Here is a 12190-nt window from a genome sequence, read left to right as displayed (position 1 = left end):
AGAGATAGTACAAGGAGAGACGGTAGAAGGGGAGAGAAGGGATAGTAGAAGGAGAGACGGTAGAAGGGGAGAAGGGAGATTGCTAGAACAGGACAAGCGATTTGAGTAGAAATTATTACAGACTGAAGAAACAAAATTGAAACTGGAAACCACCAGCGATCAGGAAACCAAGCTGAGCAGGAACCCTAGAGCGATGTAGATCAAACTGCAGCCATATACAGTCTGATCACCCTGGCGATTTCACTGCCCAGTCATAATGAAATCAGACCGGCGGGAACAGGAAGAGCTGGCAAAAGTAAAAAGGAAAGACTTGCATTTCTAAAGCTCCTTTCACAACCTCACCATTCCCCAAAGCACTTTACAGTCAATGAGTACTTTTGCAGTGTAGTAGCTGTTGTAATGTAGGGAAACATGGCAGCCAATTTGCACCCAGCAAGCTCCCACCTGCTGATTCTTTTTTGAGTTGTTTATTAAACCTCTGGATATTATGTAGTTGGATTTTCAGAAGGCCCGTTCTACAAGTGAGGTTTTTAATGACAGACCCACTGAACCACCCAGTCCCCAATTTCTTTTCCCTTTTCTCTTCCTTTATCCGTCATCCAACAATCGTAAAGTTACAATGCTGAGCCAAGAGTACATTTTCGTCTACCTTTTAGAACATTTGTTCTTCACTCCTCTGCTCAATTTATCTCACGCAATGAAAGGATGTACTTTATGTAAGAATTCAATTGCAGTGAGTCCAACAAATGTCTTATTTTGTACACAAAAACTGTTTCAACCTCTTGTTTTGCAGAGGTTCCTGTGGGAGTTATACCTGCAGAATACAAGAGATTGGATCGGATGTAAAGGGCATCACAATGAATAATAGAACAAGCCTTGCAGGAAATAACTTCAGTGAATCAAGAAGAGAAAGAAAGAAAGAACTTGTATTTATATGGTGCGGTTCACAACCTCAGGATGTCTCAAGGCGTTTTACAACCAAAGAAGTACTTTTGAAGTGTAGTTACTGTTGTAATGTAGGAAACACAGCCGTCTATTTGCACAAAGCAAGATCCCACAAACAGCAATGAGATAATGACCAGATCATCTCTTTTAGTGATGTTGGTGGAGGGAGAAATATTGACCAGGAAACTGGGGGAACTCTCCTGTTATTCTTCCAACATTGCTGTGGAATCTTTTACATCCACCTGAGAGGGCTGACGGGGCCTCGGTTTAACGTCTCATCTGAAAGATGGCACCTCCGACAGTGCAGCACTCCCTCAGTACTGTACTGGAATGTCAGCCTAGATTATGTGCTCAAGTCTCATGGAGTGGGATTTGAACCCACGACCTCTGCCTCAGAGACAACTGAGGCCACTGAGCTATGGCTGACATTTAATTGTTGAATTTTACTAATCATGAAAAGCGATTTGAGGCGTAGTGATGAGGAGGAATGGTAGAGCTGCATTACTTTACAGTTACCCAAGCAAGTGGTCTATTTGTGTGACACACTCCATCTGATCCTTTGAGGACAGCAGAACCAGTGCTGTACTGTGAACTATAAATAATGCAAGACTAAAATATTCCATGTTCCTCACCATCCCCGAGAATCCAGGCTCCATTTCATTGGTCTGTGTAACAGAGGTTGTGTAAGAAGAGAAAAATGCAAAATCCAATGAAAAGTAAATGTGAAGGTTACAAAAAAAAATTATCATAGAATGGCAATAAATCGGTTGAAATTTAACCATTGGGCAGCTAATAGTTCGAAGGACATTTCTGTCTCCCTGGGCTGACTGGTTTTGTTTGCCACCGAACATGTACTGGGAACAATGAAACAAACACTAATATTACAGTAATAAACTTACTCAATGACCAGGGACAGATTTATTATTGGCTATTAACCCTAAACAAACTAATATTACAATAACAAACCGACTGAAACGTCAGGGATTGATTCATTACTGGATGTTATGGATAAACAAACATTAATATTACAGTAACAAATCTACTCAAACACCAGGGATAGATTTATTACTGGATATTAACCCTAAACAAACACTATTATTACAGTAATAAACTTACTCAAATGCCAGGGATAGATTCTTCACTGGATATTAATCTTAAACTATTGTATTCATTATCTACTTAAACATAACTTTAACTAAAATACAACATTTTAAGCACTTCAATTCTTCTAAGCTTTTGACCCATTTCCCCCATTCTCTCTCCTTTCCCATTCTCTATATGTTAAATTTTAATTTTTTAACTTTAATTTTATTTTTTCCCCTGTAATTTAACCTATAATATCTTTCAGACCCTGTCTTCTCTAAGATATGAAGTTTGACTCCTTTCCACATACCCTCCATCCTTTGTGTCCTGCCTCTCACAGGAACATCAGAACAGGAGGCGGCCACGTAGCCCCTCGAGCCCGTTACGCCATTCAATGAGATCATGGCTGACCTGTGACCTAACTCCATATACCCGCCTGAGCCCCATATCCATTAATACCTTTGGTTAACAAAAATCTATCAATCTCAGATTTAAAATTAACAATTGAGCTAGTATCAACTGCTGTTTGTGGAAGAGAGTTCAAAACTTCTCCCACCCTTTGTGTGTAGAAGTGTTTCCTAACTTCACTCCTGAAAGTCCTGGCTCTAATTTTTAGTCTATGTCCCCTAGTCCTAGACTGCCCAACCAGCGGAAATAGTTTCTCTCTATCTACCCTATCAGTTCCCCTTAATATCTTGAAAACTTCGATCAAATCACCCCTCAATCTTCTAAATTCCAGGGAATACAACCCTAGTTTGGGTAATCTCTCCTCGTAATTTAACCCTCGGAGTCCAGGTATCATTCCAGTAAATCTACGCTGCACTCCCTCCAAGGCCAATATGTCCTTCCGAAGGTGCGGTGCCCAGAACTGCTCACAGTACTCCAGGTGCGGTCTAACCAGGGCTTTGTATAGCTGCAGCATAACTTCTGCCCCCTTGTATTCTAGTCCTCTAGATATAAAGGCCAGCATTCCATTAGTCTTTTTGATTATTTTCTGTACCTGTCCGTGACATTTTAATGATCTATGTACATGGACCCCAAGGTCTCTTTGGACCTTCACTGTTTCGAGCTTTTCACCATTTAGAAAGTACTCCGATCTATCGTTTTTAGGTCCAAAGTGGATGACCTCACACTCGCCTACATTGAAATCCATTTGCCAGAGTTTTGCCCATTCATTTAATCTATTAATATCTCTCTGTAATTTTATGCTTCCATCTACACTGCTTACAATGATGCCTATCTTTGTATCATCGGCAAACTTGGACATGTGGCTCTCTATCCCGTGGTTAATAAATACAGTGAATAGTCGAGGTCCCGACACAGATCCCCGTGGGTCACCACCATTCACATCCTGCCAATGTGAGTACCTGACCATTATCCCTACTCTCTGTCTCCTGCCGTTCAGCCAATTTCCTAAACAGGTCAATAATTTGCCCTCAATTCCATGAGCTCCATCTTTAGCTAACAGTCTCTTATGAGGGATTTTATTGAATGCCTTCTGGAAGTCCATAAAAACAACATCCATAGTCATTCCCCCATTCACTACTTTTGTCACTTCTTCAAAATATTCAATCAGGTTCATCAGGCATGACCTACCCGTCACAAATCCATGCTGGCTCTCTCTGATCAACTGAAAATTTTCAAGTCGCTCTATAAGAACATAAGAACATAAGAAATAGGAGCAGGAGTAAGCCAATCGGCCCCTCGAGTCTGCTCCGCCATTCAATAAGATCATGGCTGATCTGATCCTAACCTCAAATCTAAATTCATGTCCAATTTCCTGCCCGCTCCCCGTAACCCCTAATTCCCTTTACTTCTCGGAAACTGTCTATTTCTGTTTTAAATTTATTTAATGATGTAGCTTCCACAGCTTCCTGGGGCAGCAAATTCCACAGACCTACCACCCTCTGAGTGAAGAAGTTTCTCCTCATCTCAGTTTTAAAAGAGCAGGCCCTTATTCTAAGATTATGCCCCCTAGTTCTAGTTTCACCCATCCTTGGGAACATCCTTACCGCATCCACCCGATCAAGCCCCTTCACAATCTTATATGTTTCAATAAGATCGCCTCTCATTCTTCTGAACTCCAATGAGTAGAGTCCCAATCTACTCAACCTCTCCTCATATGTCCACCCCCTCATCCCCGGGATTAACCAAGTGAACCTTCTTTGTACTGCCTCGAGAGCAAGTATGTCTTTTCTTAAGTATGGACACCAAAACTGTATGCAGTATTCCAGGTGCGGTCTCACCAATACCTTATATAACTGCAGCAATACCTCCCTGTTTTTATATTCTATCCCCCTAGCAATAAAAGCCAACATTCCATTGGCCTTCTTGATCACCTGCTGCACCTGCAAACTAACCTTTTGATTTTCTTGCACTAGGACCTCCAGATCCCTTTGTACTGCAGTACTTTCCAGTCTCTCGCCATTAAGATAATAACTTGCTCTCCGATTTTTCCTGCCAAAGTGCATAACCTCACATTTTCCAATATTGTATTGCATCTGCCAAATCTCCACCCACTCACCCAGCCTGTCTATATCCCCTTGTAGGTTTTTTATGTCCTCCTCACTTTCTACTTTCCCTCCCATCTTTGTATCATCTGCAAACTTTGATATGTTACACTCGGTCCCCTCCTCCAAATCGTTAATATAGATTGTAAAGAGTTGGGGACCCAGCACCGACCCCTGCGGAACACCACTGGCTACAGGTTGCCAGTCCGAGAATGAACCATTTATCCCAACTCTCTGCTTCCTGTTAGATAACTAATCCTCCACCCATGCCAGAATATTACCCCCAATCCAGTGATTCTTTATCTTGAGCAATAATCTTTTATGTGGCACCTTGTCGAATGCCTTCTGGAAGTCCAAATACACTACGTCCACTGGTTCCCCTTTATCCACCCTGTACGTTATATCCTCAAAGAACTCAAGCAAATTTGTCAGACATGACTTCCCCTTCGTAAATCCATGCTGACTTTGTCCTATTAAATTATGTTTATCCAAATGAGATATCCTTAATTATGGACTCTAGTAATTTCCCAACAACAGATGTTAGTCTATAATTCCCTGGTTTCCCTCTCTTACCTTTCTTAAATAGCGGAGTGACATGTGCAATTTTCCAAGCTAAAGGAACGGTTCCTGAATCGAAAGAATTTTGAAAGATTATAGTTAGGGCATCTGCAATGTTCTCACCTACTTCCTTTAAACCCTGGGATGGAAACCATCTGGTCCTGGGGATTTGTTACTCTGTAGTGCCATTATTTTCTTCATTACTGTTAATTTGCTTACATTAATTATGGTGAGTCCTCGTCCCTGATTCAAATTTAGTTTCCTTGGGGTGTCCGGCATGCTATCGTCTTCCTCTACTGTAAATACTGATGCAGAGTAATTATTTAACATGTCTGCCATTTCCTTATTTTCATTTACACTATCACCATGATCAGTTTTTAAGGGCCCCACATTGCTCTTGACCACATTCTTTTTCCTACTATAACTGTAAAAACTTTTTGTGTTGATGTTGATATCCCTTGCAAATTTCTTTTCATAATTCCTTTTTGTAGCTCTTACTATCTGTTTTGTCACCCTTTGCTGTTCTTTGTATCTCTCCCAGTCACCAGGATCTGTGCTATTTTTCGCATTTTTCTATGCTTTTTCTTTTAGTTTTATGTTGTCCCTTACCTCTTTTGTTGTCCATGGCTGTTGTTTTTGCCAAGTACAGCTTTTGCCCCTACCGGTATAAACTCTCACTCTCCATTTTGGAGCGGGAGCAAGTGTAGAAACCCTGGATTTTGAAGACTGGGCGGGTGAATTCCCTTGAGACTCCCGCTCCTCTGGTAAAGGTTTGGCCAAGGCCATGTTTACATATGTTAGCGGGGTTCCTGGCGAACTACCTCCAAAGTTACAGTGGAGAGTGGGGAATGCTCTGGCGATAGTCCCCCCTAGATTTCCAACCAACTGAAAGCCTAGACTTGTAAAATTCATGTATTGGAATCATAAATGTCAATTTGATGTCGTTTGACAAATGAATCTAGGAAGAGAACAAATCTCATCAGTGACTCACTCCCTCCCCAGAGCATGACAGGAAAACAGAAAGAAAGACTTGAATTTATATAACGCCTTTCACCACCTCAGGATGCCCCAAAGTGCTTTACAGCCAGTGAAGTACTTTTGAAGTCTAGTCACTGTTGTAATGTAGGAAACGCGGCAGCCAATTTGCGCACAGCAAGATCCCACAAACAGCAATGTGATAATGACCAGATATTCTATTTTTAGTGATGTTGATTGAGGGATAAATATTGGCCAGGACACCGGGGAGAACTCCGCTGCTGTTCTTCGAAATAGTGTCGTAGAATCTTTTACTTCCACCTGAGAGGGGAGACGGAGCCTCAGTGTAACATCTCATCCAAAAGATGGCACCTCCAACTCCCTCAATACTGCACTGGGATTGTCAGCCTGGGTTATGTGCTCAAGTCTCTGGAGTGGGTCCTGAACCTACAACCTTCGGTCGGTGCTGGGACCACTGCTTTTCTTGATATATATTAATGACTTGGACTTGGGTGTACAGGGCACAATTTCAAAATTTGCAGATGACACAAAACTTAGAGGTGTAGTGAACAGTGAGGAGGATAGTGATAGACTTCAAGGGGATATAGACAGGCTGGTGGAATGGGTGGACATGTGACAGATGAAATTTAATGCAGAAAAATGTGAGGTGATACACTTCGGTACGAAGAATCATAGAATCATAGAAAGGTTATAGCACGGAAGGAGGCCCTTCAGCCCATCAAGTCCGTGCCGGCCAGGAGTGGGAGCTAGTCGCACTCCCCCGCTCTTTCCCCGTAGCCCTGCAAATTTTTTTCCTTTCACGTACTCATCTAGTTCCCTTTTGAAGGCCATGATTGAATCTGCCTCCACCACCCCCTCGGGCAGTGCATTCCAGATCCTAACCACTCGCTGTGTAAAAATGTTTTTCCTCATGTCGCCTTTGGTTCTTTTGCCAATCACCTTAAATCTGTGTCCTCTGGTTCTTGACCCTTCCGCCAATGGGAACAGTTTCTCTCTATCTACTCTGTCTAGACCCTTCATGATTTTAAATACGTCTATCAAATCTCCTCTCAACCTTCTCTGTTCCAACTCCAGTTTCTCCAGTCTATCCAGAATGAGGAGAGGCAATATAAACAACAGGGTGAAATTCTAAAAGGGGTACAGGAACAGAGAAATCTGGGGCTGTATGAGCACAAATATGTGAAGGTGGCAGGGCAGGGTGAGAAACCGGTTAAAAAAGCATACGGGGAAGAATCATAGAATCATAGAAAGTTACGGCATAGAAGGAGGCCATTAAGCCCATCATGTCCATGCTGGTCAAAAGTGAGCCACCCAGCTTAGCCGCACTTTCCAGCACTTGGTCCGTATCCCTGCAGGTTACGGCTCTTCAGGTGCACATCCAAGTATTTTTTAAATGAGTTGAGGGTTTCTGCCTCTCCCACCCTCTCAGGCAGTGAGTTCCAGACCCCCATCACCCTCTGGGTGAAAAAAATTCTCCTCAGTTCCCCTCTAATCCTTCTACCAATTAATTTAAATCTATGCCCCCTGGTCATTGACCCCTCCACTAAGGGAAATAGGTCCTCCCTATCCACTCTATCTAGGCCCCTCATAATTTTATACACCTCAATTAAATCTCCCCTCAGCCTCCTTTGTTCCAAAGAAAACAACCCCAGCCTGTCCAATCTTTTCTCATAGCTAAAATTCACCAGCCCTGGCAACATCCTCGTAAATCTCCTCTGTACCCTCTCCAGTGCAATCACATCTTTCCTGTAATGTGGTGACCAGAACTGTACACATTACTCAAGCTGTGGCCTAACCAGTGTTTTATACAGTTCCAGCATAACCTCCCTGCTCTTATATTCTATGCCTCGGCTAATAAAGGAAAATATCCCGTGTGCCTTTTTAACCACCTTATCTACCCATCCTGCTACCTTCAGGGATCTGTGGACATGCACTCCAAGGTCCCTCACTTCCTCTACACCTCTCAGTATCCTCCCATTTATTGTGTATTCCCTTGCCTTGTTTGCCCTCCCCAAATGCATTACCTCACACTTCTCTGGATTGAATTGCATTTGCCACTTTTCTGTCCACCTGACCAGTCCATTGATATCTTCCTGCAGTCTACAGCTTTACTATCAACCACACAGCCAATTTTTGGATCATCTACAAACTTCTTTATCATTCAAGTCCAAATCATTAATATATACCACAACAAGCAATGGACCGAGTACTGAGCCCTGTGGGACCCCACTGGAAACAGCCTTCTAGTTGCAAAAACACCCGCCAACCATTACCCTGAGCCACTGAGCTTTATAAATAGAGGCATAGAGTACAAAAGCAAGGAAGTCATGATGAATCTTTATAAAACACTGGTTCGGCCACAGCTGGAGTATTGTGTCCAGTTCTGGGCACAGCACTTTAGGAAGGATGTGAAGGCCTTAGAGAGGGTGCAGAAGAGATTTACCGGAATGATTCCCGGGATGAGGGACTTTAGTTACGTGGATAGACTGGAGAGGCTGGGATTGTTCTCCTTGGAACAGAGACGGTTGTGAGGAGATTTGATAGAGATATTCAAAATCATGAAGGGTCTAGACAGAGTAGATAGAGAGAAACTGTTCTCATTGGCAGAAGGGTCAAGAACCAGAGAACATAGATTTAAGGTGATTGGCAAAAGAACCAAAGGTGACATGAGGAAAAACTCTTTTTACACAGCGAGTGGAATGCACTGCCTGAGGGGGTGGTGGAGGCAGATTCAATCATGGCCTTCAAAAGGGAACTGGATAAATACTTGAAAGGAAAAAATTTGCAGAGCAACGGGGTTAGGCTGGGGGAGTGGGGCTCACTGGATTGCTCTTGCACAGAGCTGGCACGGACTCAATGGGCCAAAAGGCCTCGTTCCGTGCTGTAATCTTTCTATGATTCTATGATTTTAACCAGGCGAGAGTGACTGCTACCCACTGAGCTACGATTGACTGACACCACGTGTAAACTTCTCCGCAGTCCTAAAAGGGTTAATCTCTGGAAACAGGGACCTAGCAATTCAAACTTTACAAAATGAGTTCATTAAAAGGGATGATAATAAATATTATATAAATAAAATCAGCACTCTTTCCAACTACTTTATAAATTATCGAGCACCCACTTCACCCCTCGTGTTCATACTTTAAAAAAATATGTAAAGCAGAGCATTTGGGCGGCAGCATCCTGAGCAGACAGTAGAACAGCTGGACAATCGAGTGGGCAAAACTCGGGCCCATGGAGTTTCATATGGACAAGTGTGAGGTCATCCATTTTGGAGCTGAGAGAGATCGATCTGATTATTTTCTAAATGGTGAGAAACTAAGAACTGTAGAGGAGGAAAGAGATTTGGGAATCCAAGTACACAAATCATTAAAAACAAGTGGACAGGTACAAACAGCAATCTGATGGAATGTTGGCCTTTATCTCAAGTGGGCTGGACGACAAAGGGGTGGAGATTATGTTATATTTATATAAAGCTCTGGTCAGACCCCATCTGGAGACTGCGTTCAGTTCTGGGCACCGCACCTCAGGAAGGAGATATTGGCCTTAGAGGGGGTGCAGCGCAGATTCCCCAGAATGATACCGGGTCTAAAAGGGTTAGATTATGAGGACAGGTTGCACAGACAAGGCCCGTATTCCCCCGAGTGTCGGAGATTGAGGGCTGAGCTAATCGAGGTGTTTAAAATATTAAAAGGATTCGATAGGGTGGATGGAGAGAAACTATTTCCTCTGGTGGAAGAATCCAGAACAAGGGGACACAATCTTAAAATTAGAGCTCGGCCGTTCAGGGGTGAAATCAGGAAGGACTTTTTCACACAAAGGGGAGTGGAAATCTGGAACTCTCTCCCCAAAAAGTCTGTGGATGCTGGGGGACAATTGGAGCTTTCAGTACTGAGATCAATAGATTTTTGTTGGATAAGAGTATTAAAGGATAGGGAGCAAAAGTGGGTAAATGGGATTTGAGATACAGATCGGCCAGGATCTAATTGAATGGCGGAACAGGCTGAAGGGGCTGAATGGCCTCCTCCTGTTCCTAATGTCCCTATCTCGCACCATGGATTGCACAATTTCTTTTTATTCACTTTGAAAATGGTAATCCACTTACAACCATCAGGAGGATAGAAAAACATTGTGCGCAAAAATGACGTCAGAACAAACTTTGAGCAGATTTCAACAAAAAGTAAGTCGAGTTTTCAGAGAAGTGATCAGTTTAAAGTGACAGAGCCTGACTCTTTCAGGGGTGACAATCCAGGCTGCCCAGATGATCACACTGAGGCCTGTGCTGTGTATTGATTGCAAACAGCCAGTTCTGGCAGTGATTGAATTCAGCTGTTGCCCAGGGACATGGGCTTTAAACTTTGCTGAAAAATCAGGCTTCGTCTACAACACAGAACTACGTGCAAAGCCCAAACAGCAGGCATTTATTTTTAAAATGTGAAGTCTACCATCCATTCAGAAGCTGCTGTTTAAACAAGGCATGGTGCTATATATAGTACTCAACTGCTCCCGGTAGCATTAACCCAGATTTCTGTCTGGTCTGCTAGTTTCATTTACTTTCGCTTAAAGGGATATGGCCGCCCAAGGGAGTATGTTTTGTTCAAAGTGCTTGAGTGTAAGGCTGATGTCATGATAATTTCAAAAAGATACAATAAAAGAGAAAGACTTGCATTTATATAGCACCTTTCACAACCTCAGGATGTCCCAAAGGGCTTTACAACCAATGAAGTATTTTGAAATGTAGTCACTGTTGTAATGTAGGAAACCGGGCAGCCAATTTACGCACAGCAAGATCCCACAAACAGCAATGTGATAATGTCCAGATTAGCTGTTTCATGTTGGATGTTGGTTGAGGGTTAAAATATTGGTCACGACACCAGAGAGAACTCCCCTGCTCATCTTCTAACTAGTGGCGGTGGGATCTTTAATGTCCACCTGAGAGGGCAGATGGGGCCTCGGTTTAACATCTCATCCGAAACACTCCCTCAGTACTGCACTGGAGTGTCAGCTAGGATTATGTGCTCAAGTCTCTGGAGTGGACCCACTGAGTCACAGATCAATAATCATTAATAAGAGTATTGCATTGATGTTGTTTATGAATAAAAGGATTTTTAACCGCAGTGGATGCTCACCATCTTGAATCTCCTTGGTTGCTCCGATGATGTTACCACTGTGGAGGGACCCAGTGCACACTGGAAAGGCCCCTTTGGGTCTCAATTTTGGACTCGCCTTGGAGTCAATCTGTTGTGGGGAAGTTAATGGAATCTATAATTAAGGAGAGTGACTGAGCACTTAGAGAAGTTTAAGCTGATTAGAGAGAGCCAACATGGATTTGTAAAGCATAGGTCATGTCTAACGAACCTAATTGAACTTTTTGAAGAAGTAACTAAAGTAGAGGACAAGGGGAATGTCTATGGATGTAGTTTATATGGACTTCCAGAAGGCATTCGATAAGGATCTACATAAGAGACTGTTAGCTAAAATGAAAGCTCATGGAATTGAAGGCAGATTATTGACCTGATTAGGAGATTGGTTAGGCGGTAGGAGACAGAGAGTGGGGATAATGGGTATGCACTCAAGTTGGAAGGAAGTGACTAGTGGTGTCCCCCAGGGATCTGTGCTGGGGCCTCAACTACTCACTACATTTATTAATGACTTAGATAACACAATAGAGAGCCCTATATCCAAGTTTGCCGATGACACAAAGATTGGTTGCATAGTAAGTAGTGTATATGGGAGCATAAAATTACAAAGAGACATTGATAGATTAAGTGAGTGGGCAAAACTGTGGCAGATGGATTTTGATGCAGGTAAGTGTGAGGTCATTCATTGTGGACCAAAAAAGGATCAATCCGAGTATTTTTTAAATGGTGAAAAGCTCGGAACAGTGGAGGTCCGAAGAGATTTAGGGGTCCATGTACACAGATCACTAAAATGTCGTGGCCAGGTACAAAAAATAATCAAAAGTGCTAATGGAATGTTAGCCATTATATCTAGAGGGCTGGAATATAAAGGGAAGGAAGTTTTGCTACAGCTACACAACGCCCAGGTTAGACCACATCTGGAGACTGTCTTCAGTTCTGGACACCGCACCTTAGAAA

This window comes from Heptranchias perlo, chromosome 15 (genome assembly GCF_035084215.1).
Source record: "Heptranchias perlo isolate sHepPer1 chromosome 15, sHepPer1.hap1, whole genome shotgun sequence".
In the NCBI taxonomy this organism is placed as follows: Eukaryota; Metazoa; Chordata; class Chondrichthyes; order Hexanchiformes; family Hexanchidae; genus Heptranchias; species Heptranchias perlo.
Note: the sequence above shows the minus strand (reverse complement) of the source record.